The following is a 10000-nucleotide window of genomic DNA, read 5'->3' on the forward strand; positions in this document are numbered from 1 at the left end:
TGTCTCTGTGTCTCTGTGTCTCAGTGTCTCAGTGTCTCTGTCTCTGTGTCTCAGTGTCTCAGTGTCTCAGTGTCTCAGTGTCTCAGTGTCTCTGTGTCTCAGTGTCTCAGTGTCTCAGTGTCTCAGTGTCTCTGTGTCTGTGTCTCTGTGTCTCTGTGTCTCTGTGTCTGTGTCTCAGTGTCTCTGTGTCTGTGTCTCAGTGTCTCAGTGTCTCTGTGTCTCAGTGTCTCGGTGTCTCAGTGTCTCTCAGTGTGTCTCAGTGTCTCAGTGTTCCTGTGTCTCTGTGTCTCAGTGTCTCAGTGTCTCTGTGTCTGTGTCTCAGTGTCTCAGTGTCTCAGTGTCTCTGTGTCCCAGTGTCTCAGTGTCTCTGTGTCTCTGTGTCCCAGTGTCTCTGTGTCTCAGTGTCTCGGTGTCTCAGTGTCTCGGTGTCTCAGTGTCTCAGTGTCTCAGTGTTCCTGTGTCTCTGTGTCCCAGTGTCTCTGTGTCCCAGTGTCTCTGTGTCTCAGTGTCTCTGTGTCTCTGTCTCTGTGTCTCTGCGTCTCTGTGTCTCTGTGTCTCTGGGTCTGTGTCTCAGTGTCTCAGTGTCTCAGTGTCTCTGTGTCTCAGTGTCTCAGTGTCTCAGTGTCTCTGTGTCTCTGTGTCTGTGTCTCTGTGTCTCTGTGTCTCTGTGTCTCTGTCTCCCCGTGTCTCTGTGTCTCAGGTGGTCATTCGGAGTCCTCCTGTGGGAGACGTTCACTCTGGGTGGTTCTCCCTACCCCGTGTCTCTGTGTCTCTGTGTCTCTGTGTGTCTGTGTCTCAGTGTCTCTGTCTCCCCGTGTCTCTGTCTCCCCGTGTCTCTGTGTCTCAGGTGGTCATTCGGAGTCCTCCTGTGGGAGACGTTCACTCTGGGTGGTTCTCCCTACCCCGTGTCTCAGTGTCTCTGTGTCTCTGTGTCTCCCCGTGTCTCTGTGTCTCTGTGTCTCAGTGTGTCTCTGTGTCTCTGTGTCTCTGTGTCTCAGGTGGTCATTCGGAGTCCTCTTGTGGGAGACGTTCACTCTGGGTGGTTCTCTCTACCCCGTGTCTCTGTGTCTCTGTGTCTCCCCGTGTCTCTGTGTCTCTGTGTCTCAGTGTGTCTCTGTGTCTCTGTGTCTCTGTGTCTCTGTGTCTCAGGTGGTCATTCGGAGTCCTCCTGTGGGAGACGTTCACTCTGGGTGGTTCTCCCTACCCCGTGTCTCTGTGTCTCTGTGTCTCTGTGTCTCTGTGACGATGATGATGAGTCTCTGTGTCTCTGTCTCTGTGTCTCTGTGTCTCTCTGTGACGATGACGATGAAGAGTCTCTGTGTCTCTGTGTCTCTGTGTCTCTCTGTCTCTCTGTGACGATGACAATGAAGAGTCTCTGTGTCTCTGTGTCTCTGTCTCTCTGTGACGATGACGAGTCTCTGTGTCTCTGTGTCTCTGCGTCTCAGTGTCTCTGTGTCTCTGTGTCTCAGTGTCTCTGTGTCTCTGTGTCTCAGTGTCTCTGTGTCTCTGTGTCTGTGTCTCAGTGTGTCTCTGTGTCTCTGTGTCTCTGTGTCTCTGTGTATCAGTGTCTCTGTGTCTCTGTGTCTCAGTGTCTCTGTGTCTCTGTGTCTCAGTGTCTCTGTGTCTCTGTGTCTGTGTCTCAGTGTGTCTCTGTGTCTCTGTGTCTCTGTGTCTCAGTGTCTCTGTGTCTCTGTGTCTCAGTGTCTCTGTGTCTCTGTGTCTGTTTCTCTGTGTCTCAGGTGGTCATTTGGAGTCCTCCTGTGGGAGACGTTCACTCTGGGTGGTTCTCCCTACCCCGTGTCTCTGTGTCTCTGTGTCTCTCTGTGTCTCTGTGTCTCTGTCTCTGTGTCTCAGGTGGTCATTCGGAGTCCTCCTGTGGGAGACGTTCACTCTGGGTGGTTCTCCCTACCCCGTGTCTCTGTGTCTCTGTGTCTCTGTGTGTCTGTGTCTCAGTGTCTCTGTGTCTGTGTCTCAGTGTCTCTGTGTCTCTGTGTCTCAGGTGGTCATTCGGAGTCCTCCTGTGGGAGACGTTCACTCTGGGTGGTTCTCCCTACCCCGTGTCTCTGTGTCTCTGTGTCTCTGTGTCTCTGTCTCCCCGTGTCTCTGTCTCCCCGTGTCTCTGTCTCCCCGTGTCTCTGTCTCTGTCTCCCCGTGTCTCTGTGTCTCAGGTGGTCATTCGGAGTCCTCCTGTGGGAGACGTTCACTCTGGGTGGTTCTCCCTACCCCGTGTCTCTGTGTCCCAGTGTCTCTGTGTCTCAGTGTGTCTCTGTGTCTCTGTGTCTCTGTGTCTCAGTGTCTCTGTCTCCCCGTGTCTCTGTGTCTCAGGTGGTCATTCGGAGTCCTACTGTGGGAGACGTTCACTCTGGGTGGTTCTCCCTACCCAGTGTCTCTGTGTCTCAGTGTCTCTGTGTGTCTGTGTCTCAGTGTCTGTGTGTCTCAGTGTGTCTCTGTGTCTCTGTCTCCCCGTGTCTCTGTGTCTCAGGTGGTCATTCGGAGTCCTCCTGTGGGAGACGTTCACTCTGGGTGGTTCTCCCTACCCCGTGTCTCTGTGTCTCTGTGTGTCTGTGTCTCTGTCTCCCCGTGTCTCTGTGTCTCTGTGTCTCTGTGTCTCTGTCTCTGTGTCTCAGGTGGTCATTCGGAGTCCTCCTGTGGGAGACGTTCACTCTGGGTGGTTCTCCCTACCCCGTGTCTCTGTGTCTCTGTGTCTCTGTGTCTCTGTGTCTCAGTGTCTCTGTGTCTCTGTGTCTCTGTGTCTCAGTGTCTCTGTGTCTCAGTGTCTCTGTGTCTCTGTGTCTCAGTGTGTCTCTGTGTCTCTGTGTCTCTGTCTCCCCGTGTCTCTGTGTCTCCCCGTGTCTCTGTGTCTCTGTGTCTCTGTGTGTCTGTGTCTCAGTGTCTCTGTGTCTCAGTGTGTCTCTGTGTCTCTGTGTCTCAGTGTCTCTGTGTCTCAGTGTGTCTGTGTCTCAGTGTGTCTGTGTCTCAGTGTCTCTGTGTCTCTGTCTCTGTGTCTCAGGTGGTCATTCGGAGTCCTCCTGTGGGAGACGTTCACTCTGGGTGGTTCTCCCTACCCCGTGTCTCAGTGTCTCAGTGTCTCTGTGTCTCAGTGTGTCTCTGTCTCCCCGTGTCTCTGTGTCTCAGGTGGTCATTCGGAGTCCTTCTGTGGGAGACGTTCACTCTGGGTGGTTCTCCCTACCCCGTGTCTCAGTGTCTCTGTGTCTCAGTGTCTCTGTGTCTCTGTGTCTCTGTGTCTCAGTGTCTCAGTGTCTCAGTGTCTCAGTGTCTCAGTGTCTCTGTGTCTCTGTGTCTCTGTGTCTCTGTGTCTCTGTCTCTGTGTCTCAGGTGGTCATTCGGAGTCCTCCTGTGGGAGACGTTCACTCTGGGTGGTTCTCCCTACCCCGTGTCTCTGTCTCCCCGTGTCTCTGTGTCTCAGTGTCTCTGTGTCTCTGTCTCCCCGTGTCTGTGTGTGTCTGTGTCTCTGTGTCTCTGTGTCTCTGTCTCCCCGTGTCTCTGTGTCTCAGTGTCTCTGTGTCTCTGTCTCCCCGTGTCTGTGTGTCTCTGTGTCTCTGTGTCTCTGTGTCTCTGTCTCCCCGTGTCTCTGTGTCTCTGTGTCTCTGTGTCTCTGTGTCTCAGTGTCTCAGTGTCTCTGTGTCTCCCCGTGTCTCTGTCTCCCCGTGTCTCTGTCTCCCCGTGTCTCTGTGTCTCTGTCTCTGTGTCTCAGGTGGTCATTCGGAGTCCTCCTGTGGGAGACGTTCACTCTGGGTGGTTCTCCCTACCCCGTGTCTCTGTGTCTCTGTGTCTCTGTGTCTCTGTGTCTCAGTGTCTCTGTGTCTCTGTGTCTCTGTGTCTCAGTGTCTCTGTGTCTCAGTGTCTCTGTGTCTCTGTGTCTCAGTGTGTCTCTGTGTCTCTGTGTCTCTGTCTCCCCGTGTCTCTGTGTCTCCCCGTGTCTCTGTGTCTCTGTGTCTCTGTGTGTCTGTGTCTCAGTGTCTCTGTGTCTCAGTGTGTCTCTGTGTCTCTGTGTCTCAGTGTCTCTGTGTCTCAGTGTGTCTGTGTCTCAGTGTGTCTGTGTCTCAGTGTCTCTGTGTCTCTGTCTCTGTGTCTCAGGTGGTCATTCGGAGTCCTCCTGTGGGAGACGTTCACTCTGGGTGGTTCTCCCTACCCCGTGTCTCTGTGTCTCTGTGTCTCTGTGTCTCTGTGTCTCAGTGTCTCTGTGTCTCTGTGTCTCTGTGTCTCAGTGTCTCTGTGTCTCAGTGTCTCTGTGTCTCTGTGTCTCAGTGTGTCTCTGTGTCTCTGTGTCTCTGTCTCCCCGTGTCTCTGTGTCTCCCCGTGTCTCTGTGTCTCTGTGTCTCTGTGTGTCTGTGTCTCAGTGTCTCTGTGTCTCAGTGTGTCTCTGTGTCTCTGTGTCTCAGTGTCTCTGTGTCTCAGTGTGTCTGTGTCTCAGTGTGTCTGTGTCTCAGTGTCTCTGTGTCTCTGTGTCTCTGTGTCTCAGGTGGTCATTCGGAGTCCTCCTGTGGGAGACGTTCACTCTGGGTGGTTCTCCCTACCCCGTGTCTCTGTGTCTCTGTGTCTCTGTGTCTCTGTCTCCCCGTGTCTCTGTCTCCCCGTGTCTCTGTCTCCCCGTGTCTCTGTCTCTGTCTCCCCGTGTCTCTGTGTCTCAGGTGGTCATTCGGAGTCCTCCTGTGGGAGACGTTCACTCTGGGTGGTTCTCCCTACCCCGTGTCTCTGTGTCCCAGTGTCTCTGTGTCTCAGTGTGTCTCTGTGTCTCTGTGTCTCTGTGTCTCAGTGTCTCTGTCTCCCCGTGTCTCTGTGTCTCAGGTGGTCATTCGGAGTCCTACTGTGGGAGACGTTCACTCTGGGTGGTTCTCCCTACCCAGTGTCTCTGTGTCTCAGTGTCTCTGTGTGTCTGTGTCTCAGTGTCTGTGTGTCTCAGTGTGTCTCTGTGTCTCTGTCTCCCCGTGTCTCTGTGTCTCAGGTGGTCATTCGGAGTCCTCCTGTGGGAGACGTTCACTCTGGGTGGTTCTCCCTACCCCGTGTCTCTGTGTCTCTGTGTGTCTGTGTCTCTGTCTCCCCGTGTCTCTGTGTCTCTGTGTCTCTGTGTCTCTGTCTCTGTGTCTCAGGTGGTCATTCGGAGTCCTCCTGTGGGAGACGTTCACTCTGGGTGGTTCTCCCTACCCCGTGTCTCTGTGTCTCTGTGTCTCTGTGTCTCTGTGTCTCAGTGTCTCTGTGTCTCTGTGTCTCTGTGTCTCAGTGTCTCTGTGTCTCAGTGTCTCTGTGTCTCTGTGTCTCAGTGTGTCTCTGTGTCTCTGTGTCTCTGTCTCCCCGTGTCTCTGTGTCTCCCCGTGTCTCTGTGTCTCTGTGTCTCTGTGTGTCTGTGTCTCAGTGTCTCTGTGTCTCAGTGTGTCTCTGTGTCTCTGTGTCTCAGTGTCTCTGTGTCTCAGTGTGTCTGTGTCTCAGTGTGTCTGTGTCTCAGTGTCTCTGTGTCTCTGTCTCTGTGTCTCAGGTGGTCATTCGGAGTCCTCCTGTGGGAGACGTTCACTCTGGGTGGTTCTCCCTACCCCGTGTCTCAGTGTCTCAGTGTCTCTGTGTCTCACTGTGTCTCTGTCTCCCCGTGTCTCTGTGTCTCAGGTGGTCATTCGGAGTCCTTCTGTGGGAGACGTTCACTCTGGGTGGTTCTCCCTACCCCGTGTCTCAGTGTCTCTGTGTCTCAGTGTCTCTGTGTCTCTGTGTCTCTGTCTCTGTGTCTCAGGTGGTCATTCGGAGTCCTCCTGTGGGAGACGTTCACTCTGGGTGGTTCTCCCTACCCAGTGTCTCTGTGTCTCTGTGTCTCTGTGTGTCTGTGTCCCAGTGTCTCTGTGTCTCAGTGTGTCTCTGTGTCTCTGTGTCTCTGTGTCTCAGTGTCTCAGTGTCTCAGTGTCTCAGTGTCTCAGTGTCTCTGTGTCTCTGTGTCTCTGTCTCTGTGTCTCAGGTGGTCATTCGGAGTCCTCCTGTGGGAGACGTTCACTCTGGGTGGTTCTCCCTACCCCGTGTCTCTGTCTCCCCGTGTCTCTGTGTCTCAGTGTCTCTGTGTCTCTGTCTCCCCGTGTCTCTGTGTCTCTGTGTCTCTGTGTCTCTGTCTCCCCGTGTCTCTGTGTCTCAGTGTCTCTGTGTCTCTGTCTCCCCGTGTCTGTGTGTCTCTGTGTCTCTGTGTCTCTGTGTCTCTGTCTCCCCGTGTCTCTGTGTCTCTGTGTCTCTGTGTCTCTGTGTCTCAGTGTCTCAGTGTCTCTGTGTCTCCCCGTGTCTCTGTCTCCCCGTGTCTCTGTCTCCCCGTGTCTCTGTGTCTCTGTCTCTGTGTCTCAGGTGGTCATTCGGAGTCCTCCTGTGGGAGACGTTCACTCTGGGTGGTTCTCCCTACCCCGTGTCTCTGTGTCTCTGTGTCTCTGTGTCTCTGTGTCTCAGTGTCTCTGTGTCTCAGTGTCTCTGTGTCTCAGTGTCTCAGTGTCTCTGTGTCTCTGTGTCTCAGTGTGTCTCTGTGTCTCTGTGTCTCTGTCTCCCCGTGTCTCTGTGTCTCCCCGTGTCTCTGTGTCTCTGTGTCTCTGTGTGTCTGTGTCTCAGTGTCTCTGTGTCTCAGTGTGTCTCTGTGTCTCTGTGTCTCAGTGTCTCTGTGTCTCAGTGTGTCTGTGTCTCAGTGTGTCTGTGTCTCAGTGTCTCTGTGTCTCTGTCTCTGTGTCTCAGGTGGTCATTCGGAGTCCTCCTGTGGGAGACGTTCACTCTGGGTGGTTCTCCCTACCCCGTGTCTCTGTGTCTCTGTGTCTCTGTGTCTCAGTGTCTCTGTGTCTCTGTGTCTCTGTGTCTCAGTGTCTCTGTGTCTCAGTGTCTCTGTGTCTCTGTGTCTCAGTGTGTCTCTGTGTCTCTGTGTCTCTGTCTCCCCGTGTCTCTGTGTCTCCCCGTGTCTCTGTGTCTCTGTGTCTCTGTGTGTCTGTGTCTCAGTGTCTCTGTGTCTCAGTGTGTCTCTGTGTCTCTGTGTCTCAGTGTCTCTGTGTCTCAGTGTGTCTGTGTCTCAGTGTGTCTGTGTCTCAGTGTCTCTGTGTCTCTGTCTCTGTGTCTCAGGTGGTCATTCGGAGTCCTCCTGTGGGAGACGTTCACTCTGGGTGGTTCTCCCTACCCCGTGTCTCAGTGTCTCAGTGTCTCTGTGTCTCAGTGTGTCTCTGTCTCCCCGTGTCTCTGTGTCTCAGGTGGTCATTCGGAGTCCTTCTGTGGGAGACGTTCACTCTGGGTGGTTCTCCCTACCCCGTGTCTCAGTGTCTCTGTGTCTCAGTGTCTCTGTGTCTCTGTGTCTCTGTCTCTGTGTCTCAGGTGGTCATTCGGAGTCCTCCTGTGGGAGACGTTCACTCTGGGTGGTTCTCCCTACCCAGTGTCTCTGTGTCTCTGTGTGTCTGTGTCCCAGTGTCTCTGTGTCTCAGTGTGTCTCTGTGTCTCTGTGTCTCTGTGTCTCAGTGTCTCAGTGTCTCAGTGTCTCAGTGTCTCTGTGTCTCTGTGTCTCTGTGTCTCAGTGTCTCTGTCTCCCCGTGTCTCAGTGTCTCAGTGTCTCAGTGTCTCTGTCTCCCCGTGTCTCTGTCTCCCCGTGTCTCTGTCTCCCCGTGTCTCTGTGTCTCAGGTGGTCATTCGGAGTCCTCCTGTGGGAGACATTCACTCTGGGTGGTTCTCCCTACCCCGTGTCTCAGTGTCTCTGTGTCTCTGTGTCTCTGTGTCTCAGTGTCTCAGTGTCTCTGTGTCTCCCCGTGTCTCTGTGTCTCTGTGTCTCAGTGTCTCAGTGTCTCTGTGTCTCCCCGTGTCTCTGTGTCTCTGTGTCTCAGTGTCTCAGTGTCTCAGTGTCTCAGTGTCTCTGTGTCTCTGTGTCTCAGTGTCTCTGTCTCCCCGTGTCTCAGTGTCTCAGTGTCTCAGTGTCTCTGTCTCCCCGTGTCTCTGTCTCCCCGTGTCTCTGTCTCCCCGTGTCTCTGTGTCTCAGGTGGTCATTCGGAGTCCTCCTGTGGGAGACGTTCACTCTGGGTGGTTCTCCCTACCCCGTGTCTCTGTGTCTCAGTGTCTCTGTGTCTCTGTGTCTCAGTGTGTCTCTGTGTCTCTGTCTCCCCGTGTCTCTGTGTCTCAGTGTCTCTGTCTCCCCGTGTCTTACTCAGGTGGTCATTCGGAGTCCTCCTGTGGGAGACGTTCACTCTGGGTGGTTCTCCCTACCCCGTGTCTCTGTGTCTTTGTGTCTCAGTGTCTCAGTGTCTCTGTGTCTCTGTGTGTCTGTGTCTCTGTGTCTCAGTGTCTCAGTGTCTCAGTGTCTGTGTCTCTGTGTCTCAGTGTCTCAGTGTCTCAGTGTCTCTGTCTCCCGGTGTCTCAGTGTCTCTGTGTCTCAGTGTCTCAGTGTCTCTGTCTCCCCGTGTCTCTGTGTCTCAGTGTCTCTGTGTCTCTGTCTCCCCGTGTCTCTGTGTCTCAGTGTCTCAGTGTCTCTGTGTCTCAGTGTCTCAGTGTCTCAGTGTTCCTGTGTCTCTGTGTCTCTGTGTCTCAGTGTCTCAGTGTCTCTGTGTCTCAGTGTCTCAGTGTCTCTGTGTCTCTGTCTCTGTGTCTCTGCGTCTCTGCGTCTCTGTGTCTCTGTGTCTCTGTGTCTCTGGGTCTGTGTCTCTGTGTCTCAGTGTCTCAGTGTCTCTGTGTCTCTGTCTCTGTGTCTCTGCGTCTCTGCGTCTCTGTGTCTCTGTGTCTCTGTGTCTCAGTGTCTCAGTGTCTCTGTGTCTCTGTGTCTCTGTCTCCCCGTGTCTCTGTGTCTCAGTGTCTCTGTGTGTCTGTGTCTCAGTGTCTCTGTGTCTCTGTGTCTCTGTGTCTCTGTCTCCCCGTGTCTCTGTCTCCCCGTGTCTCTGTGTCTGTCTCCCCGTGTCTCTGTGTCTCAGGTGGTCATTCGGAGCTGTGGGAGACGTTCACTCTGGGGTGTTCTCCCTACCCCGTGTCTCAGTGTCTCTGTGTCTCTGTGTCTCTGTGTGTCTCTGTGTCTCTGTGTCTGTGTCTCTGTCTCCCCGTGTCTCTGTCTCTGTGTCTCTGTGTCTCTGTGTCTGTGTCTCTGTCTCCCCGTGTCTCTGTCTCTGTCTCCCCGTGTCTCTGTGTCTCTGTCTCTGTGTCTCAGGTGGTCATTCGGAGTCCTCCTGTGGGAGACGTTCACTCTGGGTGGTTCTCCCTACCCCGTGTCTCTGTGTCTCTGTGTCTCTGTGTGTCTGTGTCTCTGTGTCTCTGTGTCTCTGTGTCTCTGTCTCCCCGTGTCTCTGTCTCTGTGTCTGTGTCTCAGTGTGTCTGTGTCTCAGTGTCTCAGTGTCTCTGTGTCTCTGTGTCTCTGTCTCCCCGTGTCTCTGTCTCCCCGTGTCTCTGTCTCTGTGTCTCTGTGTCTCTGTGTGTCTGTGTCTCAGTGTCTCTGTGTCTCCCCGTGTCTCTGTCTCCCCGTGTCTCTGTCTCCCCGTGTCTCTGTGTCTCAGGTGGTCATTCGGAGTCCTCCTGTGGGAGACGTTCACTCTGGGTGGTTCTCCCTACCCCGTGTCTCTGTGTCTCTGTGTCTCTGTGTCTCTGTGTGTCTGTGTCTCAGTGTCTCTGTGTCTCAGTGTGTCTCAGTGTGTCTCTGTGTCTCTGTCTCAGTGTCTCTGTGTCTCAGTGTGTCTCAGTGTGTCTCTGTGTCTCTGTCTCTGTGTCTCTGTGTCTCAGGTGGTCATTCGGAGTCCTTCTGTGGGAGACGTTCACTCTGGGTGGTTCTCCCTACCCCGTGTCTCTGTGTCTGTGTCTCTGTGTGTCTGTGTCTCAGTGTCTCAGTGTCTCTGTGTCTCTGTCTCTGTGTCTCAGGTGTTCATTCGGAGTCCTCCTGTGGGAGACGTTCACTCTGGGTGGTTCTCCCTACCCCGTGTCTCTGTGTCTCTGTGTCTCTGTGTGTCTGTGTCTCAGTGTCTCTGTGTCTCTGGGTCTCTGTCTCTGTGTCTCAGGTGGTCATTCGGAGTCCTACTGTGGGAGACGT

At 54.0% G+C, this 10000-nt stretch overlaps 1 protein-coding gene across 1 annotated transcript in view; it reads left to right on the forward strand.

The window, feature by feature from the left end:
• The window catches only part of LOC116957720 (fibroblast growth factor receptor 2-like), a 111423-nt gene that overhangs the window by 91959 nt on the left and 9464 nt on the right, over window positions 1–10000 (forward strand). The gene's annotated exons all lie outside the window — the stretch shown is intronic.

This window comes from Petromyzon marinus, chromosome 83 (genome assembly GCF_048934315.1).
Source record: "Petromyzon marinus isolate PM22_M1 ecotype Great Lakes invasive population chromosome 83, UKy_Petmar_22M1.pri1.0, whole genome shotgun sequence".
In the NCBI taxonomy this organism is placed as follows: domain Eukaryota; kingdom Metazoa; phylum Chordata; class Hyperoartia; order Petromyzontiformes; family Petromyzontidae; genus Petromyzon; species Petromyzon marinus.